The following is a 13,787-nucleotide window of genomic DNA, read 5'->3' as shown; positions in this document are numbered from 1 at the left end:
CGACGCTGATGCCAAATGACTCCTCTCAGCTATCGCTGTTACTGTCCTCTAGATTAACACACGGCTACAACATTTCTATGTACTATCGGTTCGAATGAAATGGGAACAACATAGCGCATGACCGTCGACACATACTTGTGCCTCCTAGAGGAAGTGGAAAGTGATAAAATCGCGGGGTGGAGAGTAAGGCGCTGCTAGGTTGTGTGTCCTACTCGTGTGTGCTTGACCCTCGAACAGCACAACTCAAGCTTCGACGATGCGCCTGTGATGCGCTTGAAGTTCCCTATCACAGCCACTTTCGTTGGCATCGCCACGAGCCACGCGAGAAGCTCGCCACTCCCTGCAGGAGCTTAGCTGGAGCAAGCAGCTGGCGCGAGCGCGCGGTGCGCGCGCGTCCATCGAGCATAACCGCAGCGCCACGCCCCCCTAACTTGTGAAACTTGATTTTCTTTTTTTTTTTTACACATTTTTTATTACGCACTGTTTTGCATGAGACGCGCTCCTGGCCTTTCGCGAGGACATCTGCGTGTTTCTCAAAACTGACGTCAATCCAGCTCCACAGGACTTCCGTGCACGAACGAGCTCCTTCAAACTTCTATTTCGGGCTTCTTAACCCGGGGTGATCATTCAGTGAGCACGCTGAACGAGATCCTGGCTGCCTTCCAAGTGTGGTTTGTTAATAGGGACTTTTAGCAAACCGTCACCTTGTTTCGCGTACCGTACTACCAGAGCCATTGAAGTGTGCATTTAACCGCGCGGCCGGGTGATACCGTGACCGCTTGGCGCGTGCTTAAAATCAGTGCTTCAAAGGCTCGTCTAGTGCTGTACGCGTAACGCGGAACACAGTAACGGCCTGCTAAAAGTATCCAGTGATAAAGTTTCTGCACTTGGTTTAAATGTTGGGCGAATGCAGAAGGTCGTGGACCTGTATTTTTGGTAAATGCAGGCGCTGGAAGATGATATATAAAAGTCTGCCGAGTAATTCGCTTCACTTAGACGTCAGCAGCCGTCCTGGGTTCCCTCTTGTTTCTCTTTTTCGAATGTCGCAGAGATTTGGCTATACTTAGCACTTTAAAAAAAAGGCGCAACGCGTATAAAAAAAATAAGAAAAAGAAACGACGCAATCAAGGAGGGAGCATGACTCTAGCGGTCATGCTACATGGACGCCCGCGCAACCATCTTGCTTCTGCTCAGTTCCTGCTGCATGCGAGCGGCGAGCTTCTTCGCGTGGCTCGTGCCGAGCCAACGAAAGTGGGTGTGGGAACTTCCAGCGTACCACCGGCACCGAGTGGTGCAGCGTCGAAGCTTGGGTTAGGCTGTTCCAGGGTCAAACACATCGGAGAATACGCACACCCTCGCAATGTCCTGCTCTCCGGCAGTTGTATCAGTTTCCAGAGGGGTCTAGGGCCCGTTTGCTCGAAGCCCGGTTAAGCACTAACCGCGGCTAAAGTTAGCCGCAGTGCCTAGGAGAGAGATTTTGAAATCACATAACTGGCTCTTTAAGGGGTATTCATACGAGGGAGAAATCCCGGGGATTTCTCCCCGGCACGCGCGCATCACGAGGTGAAAACGCGAGGCTTTTGCACATCGCAAAGCCTGGCGTTTTCGTCGTGGCATGCGCGTGCCGGGGAGAAATCCCCGGGATTTCTCCCTCGTGTGAATACCCCTTTAGGGGTACGGGGAGCCACGCATGGCCCCGTCGCTTCGTTTGACAAAATGGCTGCGACGTGCCTAGTTTCAACGTCCGCGATCGCAATGGTGTTTGTCTTCAAAGCCCCTTTGCTCGAAGCCGGTTAACTTTAACCGCGGTTAAAAGTTAACCGCCCTTTTCTACTAGGTACCGACAAGTACCAAGCCAAGTTTGACGAGGGCTGGATGAGCGATAGCTCCGTATTGAATATAGGGTGATAGCTGGCGTCACCGACTAGTTGTAGCGAATATAAGTGGCTACCGTGGAAAAAAAATCCTAAAAAGGTGGGACCGAAAAACGCGCGCTACCGGGTTCTCGGTACGTAGCGCGGCATACATTTGAGCCGACACATTTTTTGTTGCTCGTGGTATAGATTTTGGGTAAAGTAAAACTAAATTCAGTATTGTTTGGAAAATTTCTAAATGCTTGGCTGTCTGAATTGAAGACAAGCCCCGTTGAAATTTTCTTCTAAGTTCGAAAGAGGACACCAAAGTTCAGTCCTAGAAACGATAAAGAAGAAGTGAGCAGTGACAGGTGGGCGGTACACCGGCAGCATAATTGGCCAGCATGTAAGAACAGTATATAACACCATCATACATTGAAAAACTTGTAATTCGGCTCCAGTGAAAATAGGCCTATTGGTAAATTACCCAAGCAACGGGGAGAACGCGAAAACTGTAATTCTATGGTCCGCGCGCGCTGGCCCTCCTCTTGTAAAAGATTCAAAGTAAATAATCATAATAACGCTCTGACGAACGCGCGTGCAAGGCAAAATGTGTTTTAAACTTTTTGCTTTAGAACAATTACTACTGCAAACGCCAGCACGTGCAACGTTTGAAATACACTCATAGCATGCACCTTAGTGCTTGGAAAAATTAGAAAAAGGTATATTGGGACGCTGTCTGCTTTTGTATGCTATCAATACCCGGCCGATTGAGTCAAAGCAATTCTCTTTTTGAAGACGTTGCCATGCCGACAATTATCGCGTTGAATTAGGCATAGGAATGGCCAGAATCGAAAGACTATCTAAAAAAGTGCGGCGAAGTCATTGCTCAGGCTTTGCGATTTAAGGTCGGCTCGGCAAGGCGAAAGCCTCCTGCACCATTCATTGCTGACTAACGCAGGCGCGCCCGATATTGCAGCTACTGGGGCATTATAGTTCCAAGACGGGCGGCGTTCACTCTCCGGGGCACCGCCATGTTTCCCCGCCGTCCTTATTCTGCCAGTCACGTGATTCAAAATTCCTCCCCTAGGTACTGCGGCTAACTTTAGCCGCCGTTAGCGCTTAACCGCGCTTCGAGCAAACAGGCCTAAGCATGTGTGGACGGCCACGCGCTTCGCTGTTCACATTTAATTACAGCCCGAGAGTACTAGACCATATTTTGTGAAGAAGCATACCTTCATAAAAGCAAATTATTTTCTTTATGATTTCGTTTTCTAATTTATATATAAATAATGTGCAGGAATGAGGAAAGCTCTGTATTCTTACAGTATTCTGACTTTGTTTACTCTGTTTATTCACCAAAAACGTTTGGCATGTGTATATAACAGAGGCTTTGTTTTCTTACAGATAACAGGACGTTTTGTAAAGTGTTCATTTAAAGAAAAACGACGTTTTTTGTGTAATAGTACTGTGTTTTTTTTTACCGATAATACAAGTATCTTTAGACTGTTTATTTGCCGAAAAACTGTGTTCTTAACAAATAGCATCAGCCCTGTTTTTTAACGACAAGCTTGTCTGTATTTTGATCTAACAACCATTTCCTTATTTTGACCGATATTTTCCGGATATTTTCTGTTATATTGGAAACTTCTTTTGGCGTGTATCGACTTTATAACTTTCCTCGACTGATTGATTTAACGTCTGGAGTAGAGACGTTTTCGCGGACGGTTGCGCTTGTATTAGGTTTGTTATTGCACTATAGAAGTCACCGGCAATTATGATTGTTTTAAAGCTATTCCAGATGTTGATTTATTTCCTTTAAGAAACTTTGCCAGCAACTCTCAGAATTGTGACACACGGTGAAAATAAATGTAGTAAATTGATCTTTTATGATCGGTGAGCGAGTAAATGCCACTTGTAGTTCGATGGTTATAGAATGCCAGCTCTTTCTCGGATACCTTGCAGGACACCCACAGACTCTCTCGGTGGAAAGAAGCAGATAAAATTTATTTGGACTTATCGTTCTATTATAGTAAAAAGTATGCTTTAACCACCTCTACTGTACTCGAGAATTTGTCCATTGTTGCGGAATGGTATCTATATTTTGCTTTCAGTGTGTCGGTAGTGCGCTGGATATCCTGACTTATCTAAGTACCGCCATCCTTTGATCGTGCTGCGGGCGTTCTTATTGGATGCCGGCGACGCGTCGCTATTTTTGGCTCATGACGCATCCCACATCCAGACGCTTACGCTCTTATTGGTCTGATCTGGCTGCCGGTGAAGCGCCGCCGTTTGCAAGCACGCTCCTATTGATATATTGTAGATTCCGGCACCGCGCTGGCCGCGACAAACTATAGATTGGCGACGACGTTCCTCCATTTTTGGCTCAAGTGCGTCCCAGCATGCACCAGCTCGACGGTTCTTTATAAAATTCATCCAGCGTATTATGTGCCAGACGTGCGAAGCGCACATATATAAGTTGGCGTGCGTCTCTTCTGTCCGGCCAGTAAGGTAGGAGCGTGACTTCTGCAGCAAAGTACGGCGGAACAAGTTAATCAATGTAAAGTGTAATAATAAAACTGCGTAAATAATAAACATATTATATTCACAGCAAGAAGGAATACCGGGTGCTTCTGCGCGCATAGGATATAAATAAACCAATAAACTGAATGTACTAAAACGGTTTTATTTTACAAAGCTGTGTTTACGTGGCCTATTTTTCATACTTATATGCTATGATTGACGCAGTTAGTCACACACCTGATTGACGCTGATAGTCACACATGGAACCACACTAGGTCGGATTAGCTAATCCCGTTTCCTGTATTCATCTCGAAAAAGACTTTTTCCATTTGTTTGCTCCATGCTGCGCAGTTTGTACGTAGCAGGGTAAAAAAAAAAAGCTTTTTTTTACTTCCTTTAGATAAAAAAACGGAGAGTATTTTTTCTGTTCATTTATTTTCTCAAACCTGTACCTAACGCATTTGAGTATAATACATGCACCATTTACAGACACTTTTGCGAAAATACTTTTTTTTTGTTGCTATCATGTTTTTACTTGTAAATATATAATAATATTTATATCCTGTCGAGAAATGTTTATGCAAACAAATCTAGCTCAGGAAAACAAATTCGTTTTGTTCGTAATACCAGACTTAGCGTACTTTAAAAATGATCTTGTAAAAACACGCAATCTAATTGCTATCTTTAATGCATTCTTTTCGTGCATCTTTTGAATATTCGCCGTGAAAAAAAAGCAAACAATAAAAAGGCTCACAAAAATATGTATTTAATGATCGTTCTTTCTTTTCTCTACTTAAAATCCGGACATTTATTGAATTCAGCCCTTCATATCTTTCAGGAACTACAATGATTCCAAAAGCACGGTATTCAATTTCAGCACATTAACAACAACATCACTGGGTGCTATTTTATTTTATTTAATAATTGATGGTCTGGTGTTAAAGGAACGTCCCTCCGGACACCAGTACGGCCGATCCTACCATGTACGTGCTCCTCGGGCCGCACATAAAAACAATCATTTCAGACATTTCTAGCGGTTTCGCGATCCGCTTCATTGGAATCTCCGCCATTATGCCTTGTCTAACTTTCTCGGGGGTGCCCTGTGTCATGGGTGTGTCCGTGAAACCAGGGAGGATAGTGTTGACGCGAATTCCCTTGAGTGCAACTTCCAGCGCCACAGATTTCGTGAAGGAGATGACGGCGCCCTTCGAAGCCGAGTAGGCACTCAAGAACCTGCGACCGCCTTTGCCAGACACGCTGGCAATGTTTAAAATGGTCCGGCCTGTGGCATTCTCATTCTTGAGCATCATTTTCACAGCTGCTTGAGTGACGAGGTATGTGCCCTGTAATTAAATAATATTACGTTAGTTGTTTTACGACTGTCAACATGCAAAATAATATATAGCTCGTTTCACATTGAGTGCGAGCGAATTCTAAGCTACAAGCACGAGCATGGTGACCTGAACGAGGCTTCATCTTCACGAGGGCGCATGCTCGTTATTGGGACTTTGAAAGCCCCGAGATCGCTATCATAACTGCTGCTACGCTCATAGTCAAAATAAAACAATCTATGCCGTCGGTAATTGACTCGTTCGTGCTCTCTACCAAAAAATTCACAGCCCGAGCATCAGTAAAAATAAAATACAATTTAAGTTTACGTACACTCCAAGTGGGATTGATTAAAAGTTATAAACAAACTCTCAAGAAAGAATTCCTCCTTCACCAGTCGGTGTTTGTAAAACGTGAACGAGAACTTAAAAACAACACAGTACTATTTGAGCAAAATATAAAAATACATGTACTGATGGTTTTCAATAAACTACCACTGTAAATGCTTTGCTAGTGCACCCATTCAGGTTTTGAGGAAAATGGGAAACCTCCGATAATCATAATATTAACCACCAAAGAATATCGAAGCTTGCCCCTTTTCAAACTGTTAAATACTAGTTTGGTGGGCTAGGCTGACGAATGCACTCCCACGATTCAAGTCCAAAGTGCGCAACATAATCTGTACAATGTACCAGAGGCATCTTCCTCTCCAGGACTGAACGAGAAAAGAATGAAAACAAAAAATTAAATATTGAAGCCTCTTTCTTTTCTTATATTTTTTTAATATATTTAGAAATGATGTCTATACAAAATAAAATACCACCCGTGAAATTTTTTAAACAAATTTCTTGCCTGTGTTGTTTTATTTGAAAGCCAATTTTTAAATAATTACCTGGTCTTTGCCATTGTAACGTTGCTGCCAGCTTACATATTGCGATAATGACACAAGTGGCATCGAGTGTCGGACCGCTCTCGACCGCTGGGAGACTCGAGCAATCGCCACACATTCCCATCTAGCCAACGTTGCTACCAGATTAAAAAAAAGACCTATATATATATTTTTCCCCGCCGTCTGCCATTTTCCAAAACAACTTTGTCTTCAGAACAAGATTTCCAAAACGCTACCTTAGTTTCATAAGCTTAATTTCACAACGCATCAAATGTTGCGTCTAAAAGAAGAGAAATTATATTAAAGCATGAAATGTTTTTTAAGAAATCCTCAATCCCAAGATTTTGTCTTTCCGTCTGTGCATTCCCGCTAAATTTAGCGGCGAATTAGAATTGGTGTTTAGTTAACATGACGTCAATTTATACCACATGACCTGACGTCACGTGATCTATACACCATGTACGTTTTTCCTCCCAATATCAAAACGAAAATTCATGCCACGTTACCCAAAGTCACGGGGCACCTATTTTCTTGCCGATATCTGGCGAGGAAACGTAACTGATGTATAGATAACGGGTAGGACACATCTCTTATACCCCCTATACGTTTCACAGCTAAGTTTAGCGAGAACATTTACGTAACGTGACCTCACGTCATAGGACGTATGTATGTATCCACTCTCCCTTTCAATTTACGGGAAATTTTATGGCACCTGACCTCACGTCACGTGTCCTGTCCACCAATTCACTTTTCCTGCTAAGTGTAAAAAAACATTTAATGTCATGGGTCCCGACGTCATGAAACCTGTACGCCAGCTTACTTTAAGTGATAAATTTAGCTGAAAAGTTACTTTAAGTGACCTGATATCACTTACCTATACAGCATTTCAGTTTTCCCGCTATATGGATATCAATTCACGTGAAATAAACACTTTCAGTTTTCGCGCTAACTGTAGTGGAGAATTTAGAGGCATCCACCCTAACTGCACCTGACCCAAGCATCAATAAAAGTTTCTAATTAAATCTAGTTAAAACATTGATGTCACTCGACTTATTCGCGGCGAGAGGTTTTTGTGTCTTCACCAAGCGAAAGCCCTGATACAACCCAAAAGTGGGGATTCCCTCGACGCCGCCGCTTCTTCTAAAAAGTGGATGGGTCTTCATTGAGGCTCGCTGTCTCGCTAGTAACATTTCATTTTGCTTTTTTTAAGAGCGGAAGCTTTACGGGTGATACTTTGCAGAGATTTTGAGGTCGTGGGCTGTCGTCGCCGCTATGGAAAAACCCTTCTCTCCCCTCTTGGCGCGCGGAGATGGAAGTCGGTACTTCTCGTTGGCCTTGCCGCGCGAGGAGAGCGAAGGGGGCAGTCTTAGCGTCCCGCCAAGAACGCACGACGAAGGGAGAACCTTTCTGCCATCTGTTTCAAACAGCTTTTTTCCAAACATTCCTCGCGTTATGCGAAATTCTACTTTGGAAGTATCCAGTTGCAACGCGTAATGTTGGATGATTTTAGAAGCTTCCACCGTGCTTACACACTTCCCGGATAACAATGATAATTGTTATCCGGGAAGCTTCGATCGTGATGTACGCGACGGCACCATTTCATTCACCATTTCACGACCGTACTTCAGCTATCGCTTTCTTTTTTTTTTTCTTCATAGCCCTTTATTTTTTCTTTGCATTTGACATGGACGATTACTAATTCTTCGTCTGGCAGGTCTTGATCCCAGGATTTAATGGTGTTAATTTGAGTATTATTTATTTTTTGTCATGGGCACAGCTTAGCTCAGTTATGTTTTAAATTTGCTTATAGTTTTCACCCTTTCTTTTATAGTTTTAAAAAAATTCCCCGTCCCACTTCGTTGGAGAGCAATCAACAGCTCCATTGCTATCCTGGTTTCAACCTTTAAGATATAAATACTAGTAACTCTATTCATATTGTTGCTGCTTAAAAAATATGTAAACGAAAAAACAATTTATACATCCTCGATGGAAAACATAATGTCATTAAAGAAATTTACAGCGAAAAATAACATTTTTATAGCCATAATTACGGCGCGACAAAGATTTTTTTCAAGCGAGGTGTGACGGTTCTTCTTTCCACTTTTCTCTCTTGCGCCTGTGCGCTCCGCGTGGAGGAGAAATAAGCCGCTTGGATTGACTTTGCCGGTCGGCCGAAAAACGTACGCAAGCCTCGTGCGACTTCCGCTCATCTTCAGGCGCGCTGTGTTCTTGGATTTCTGTGCTTGTGGTGGCAGCAGTGATAGTATGCGTCTTTTACATTGGATCCGGAGTTGAAACGTAAATTTCTCGACCGCCTCAAGCAACTAGTGCTTCGACCCTACGAGGCGGCTACATTATGTTTGGCGCACCGAGTGCTTCACTCACACGGGGATAGATGGCGCCCAAGTATGGGGTCCCTCCCAAACCGACCGCTCCGGTTGTTTCTCCCAGCGATGGTTCCGCATTCCCTCGCTTGCCGCTTCTTCTTGTACCTCACCGCCGCCATGCCGCCACCAAGTCGCAAGAGTTTGTAGATCTGTGTTCCCTTCCTTCTTCTTCGAATTAAGGCTCACCTAGCTCCGAACACGATCTGGTCGCTCGTTTCCCGCGGGAAGAGCGTCCAGAGTCATCACCTAAATGTGTTTCTTCCGCCGTGTCTTAGAGTAAGTAACCACTAAATCACAGAAACTAATCCAGTATAAACTGCTTTGCAGTATTCACGTTTTTCATCGTAGATACCAGATCCATGAATTCGCGTGGGGTGAACACTTCGTGCTATAAAGGAGCCTAATCAGATGCAACTAAATTTGGTTACGCCCTGAATTACCATTGGTTTAACGACGAAAACTATGGCGCACACTTTTATCCAAAAATACGATAATTTTAAAACTTAATGGAAATAATATATCTACATTCTGTAACATAGCGCATGTTGGATGTTCATTTTATAACTTTTAAAAGCTTTTTTCGGTAGGTCATATGATATGGTTAGTAATCCCGATAAGTCCGCTACGTAAGTATAAGCCCGATGCGTAAGGCGCTTTATGAAAATTCATCAAAACAAATTAAATTAATACGAATAAAAAACCTGTAGAGAAGACAGTGGCTCGTTCTACTCACATATAGATTGACGCTCAAAACTTTGTCGAAATCGGCTTCAGATACATTCGTTACGAGGGATGGCGTATGGACGATTCCAGCACTGTTGATAACAATGTGGACGGTCCCGTATATTTCTTCAACTTTTTTAAAAAGGTGTGTTACATTTTCCCGGACTGACACATCGGTGTGAATTGCCGTGTGGTTCTGTCCTGTCAAAAAAAGGTGTCAGTGCAAGAGTCAATAATTTGTCAACTTAGAATCCCATTTATTTTTTGTGCCAGCATCAATAAAAACACTCAAAGGGGCGTTGAAATGAAACATGTTTAAAAGGCTTAATAGTTTTTTTTTAGTTTGTTACTAAAAATATTGTTTAGCATTATTTACGCTGTTACACGCATTGTAGTGTGGGTAGACCTGCTCTAAGCCCCGACCGAAGCTTTGAAAGCTAAGTATATTTTCTCGGCTCTCATTGCTGAGAGAGAAGATTGACGTGTGAAATGTTCGCTGCAAAATGGTCTCTCCGCGCCGTGATAGTATTTATAGAGACAATATATCTATGTTTCAGAAGCAAATATTCTAGGTAGAGTCACTGTTTTAAAAAATATACTGAGACTGCCTTGCCGCTTAAACTTCAAGCGATAACAAACAAGACTGCGTTTACGGCGTACTCAATGAACGTAGCTCGTTAAGCACGTTTACGTTTAAGAGGGCGAGTCAGTCCGCGTTCAACAATATTCTTAGATGAAAATCTCTTCAACCGACCTAGTTTGCAACAAACAACTGTCGCAAGTACGCGCCTTCGTAAGCGCTGTGGGGGTGCTTGGGTTCAAAGTAAGAGTTGTTTAAGCATAGCGTCGCACGCCTTCAGAAGAGCGGTGCGGATAGGTGATTTGGTTCATAGCGGGAGTGGCCTAAATCTAGAGTACCACGTCAACTATGTTGGTTGATCTGGTTTGATTTGTTCCTTTCTGCGTGTTAGTGCTGAATAATGATGTTGGTTCCCGTAAAAACGGCCCCGCTGCATTGTGAATTGAGAAACTGTTGTGAGCGACACCACGGTTTAATACCGAGAAGATTCTTACCTGCACAGGTAAGAATTCGCTAGCCATTTGTCTGAAGAAAACGGGGCGTTAGTTTGCCTACGTTCTAATCCTTTCCTATCCGAAAAGCAAGTAGCTATCAAGTTTTACTGTGCACCTAGCCTACCTAAACGAATATTTTTAAGTCGCGTTTTAACTCTGCGTCACGGCACTTGCCCACCTTGCTGGCGAATACCATGCGAAAAAAAAATAATAAGAACAGTAAAACTAGAAGGACAACATATTTATTTTGTTGATTTTTTTAATCGTCAGTCGCTTAAAAGTTACTACCGCAAATCGATAGACGCCGGCAGATGCTTGTATTGGACCGCGACTCGTGCATGATGGAACGCCAGAACACCGCTTTCATAATCACGTGTTCTGAGCTTGGCAGAAATTTTTAGACGGCGGATGAATAGCGGACGGACGGAAGCGAAAACGGACGCAGCTATCGTATCCGCGTCTAATGGGTTCGGCAGACGACGATAGACGGTGGCGAAATAGCGGACGATGCCAGTGGCTGCCGCTCGCCTTCTCGCAGGACCAGCAAGCGCTGTGTCAGACCCCAGACTATGGTGCCTGGAACGCGTCTCCGACGGGTGTGGTTATCGCGTCCAAGAAAGTAGTGCCTCGATTTCCGCCTGACGACGCCACTGATGTGGCATGCTGTCGCCAGTGGCAATCCTGGCGGCGTCCTAGCAGCTTGGGTGTATGTGGCAGACGCCTGTTCTCCTACATGTGCGCCGCTCTCCGGCGTGGCAGTCCACGGAAACTGCAGCAGCCAGAAATTGGTACTCCGTGACGACAGCTACATTCGCGTTCGGTGGTTGTGCTACTCTCACTTTCTCGTTAGCATTTCTATACGAGCAACCGTCAGGATCGCGACATGTAACATCGCAGCACTTCGGCTTCTGTGACAACATTCGTTGCCACTTCTGGACCCATTTTGATGTAGTAGCAGCATAGGACCCTAAACACACAGTCAAAGACGCGCTCCAGCCGTCATACCCAGACTAAAGCACCGGATGTCGCGAAAGGGAGACACTGTACTTCTTAGCGTGCTCAGCGGGCCATCCGAGCCAATCTAGTAGTAATGAGCGGGAAATCTGATCTGTGGGCTGGGCTAAGAGCGTGCCATAACCTCAAACTAAATGGCGTCTAACAACGTAAATATTGCCAAAAGGTTTGTGGAACAATTCACAAAAACAATATTAGGCTTATACATTCGTCTTCTACTTCAGTGTTTTTTAATTAGTTTACTGATTACGTCTCAACAAAAAAGGAAATCCGACTGAACGCCACGGAGTGTTGCTGCCGCCGACGACGTAGATGCTTGAGGCGGCGCCATGTTTGTTGGCGCTCAGAGAAGCAGAATCGGCGAGCGCGCGCAAACGTGTTCCTCTTACCGGCGCGGTGACCCGCAGCGCCATGGAGTGGCTTTCCTTGAAACTAGGGCGCGCGCCAGGCAAGGCGGTTTTATTCTCCGCTGGACATTTATGATTTTATAATGACATTAAAAAAGCGGATAAACTAAATTATTCATTGAAATCCTACGTTATTCTGAAAGTGATTGTTGCCGTACTCTTTGTATCATGTCATTAGTCCCAGATTACGTCATATTCAAATGCACTTTGAATATCTCAATACTCGAATGATCTTACAAATACAAAAATATACCTATAAAACAACCGATAGCAAAAGCTAGCTTTTAAAACTTCTGTGAATCTTTTTTTTTTCTTGGTTCATCTCACGATGCTGAAATATTGATGTTGCTACATTAGTTAATTAATAAAAAGTTAGCCAGTCAGGCTTTATCTTTAATTTTAAGAAATAAAATTAAGTAGCGCGAAAAACTGAAACCGCTTAGAGCAAAATCGTTGCATTAAAAAGAAGGATCGTTCAATTACGCGGGGGCTCTAAAAAGTGGACAAATATACGCTACATATCGCCAGATTTTTTCATCTAAGCAAATAAACTTTTGAAGTGTTTGTTACGCATGTCATGTCATCGTTTAGAAAAATATCGTTTTCGTCAATTTTTGATGTCACTGCATTGGGATATTCCTTGTGAGCATGCCACATTTCAAAAGTCAAAAATATTTGATACAAAATAAATCATTATCTTTGCACTACCTCATTCATTGTCCTCTGCCGTAGGTCCGTACCTGAACCCCTATTATATTTAAGACTGTGTATGTATGACGCAAACGTGGACAAGTGACGGTTGTCTACGAGCGCGTGAGTAAATTACTGTCTTTATAATACATGATCCAATATGTAATTACAGACGGTCATGATTATTCTTTATAATTATTGCAAACCGCCATGTACAAATGTGATTATGGTCAATTTCATCACGCTATGTTTATTACAAATCTAATATTTGTCTTTGAGACGTACAGCTTGCGTTTCTAATAAGATAGCTGTACTTTAAAACCAATTCTTAAAAAAAAAACATAAAAATTAACATTGGCCGGCGCGGGAAAACACATTTAGCAATAAAATAGCGTGCTTCAACTCACCTTTTAGAAGACTAAGGGTTTCATTTGCTTTTTCGTCATTGATGTCGGCTATGACAACTTTAGCACCTTCTCGGTCCAGCACCTGGCAGACACTCCGTCCTATTCCACTGGCGCCACCAGTGACAATTGCCACCTTACCAACCAAAAATGGTGCCTTCAGCTTCTTGACAGCCTCCACTTCTTTCTCCAGTTGAGCTTTACTTATTTCTTCTGCGTTGAACGCGTTAATAAAGCAACACAAAAATAAACACACAAGTTTGCGGCTAAAAAGGGGGACGTGGAGCATGTTAGATGCTGAAGAATTAAGAAGAAAAGAGGCAGAGGTCTACAAAACGGCAGCCAAGTAGTCGACCACTTAAAAATGATCAGCATTTATATACGGCGAAGAATCGCCAGGCACCATCCACTATCTATAAAGGTCTCACTGAAGTTCACCATTTGGAATGCCTTTGTTAGCTAGCTTTGACAAAAAGAAGCAGCTGGTGAAGAGC

At 43.4% G+C, this 13,787-nt stretch overlaps 1 pseudogene; it reads right to left on the bottom strand.

The window, feature by feature from the left end:
• Positions 1 to 5,481: 5,481 nt before the first annotated feature.
• Positions 5,482 to 13,582, bottom strand: LOC115317641 (annotated as a pseudogene).
• Positions 13,583 to 13,787: the final 205 nt, after the last annotated feature.

The sequence above is a fragment of the Ixodes scapularis genome, unplaced genomic scaffold (genome assembly GCF_016920785.2).
Source record: "Ixodes scapularis isolate PalLabHiFi unplaced genomic scaffold, ASM1692078v2 PGA_scaffold5__190_contigs__length_132052651, whole genome shotgun sequence".
Taxonomy (NCBI): Eukaryota; Metazoa; Arthropoda; class Arachnida; order Ixodida; family Ixodidae; genus Ixodes; species Ixodes scapularis.
This window is presented reverse-complemented; position numbering and strand designations above follow the sequence as displayed.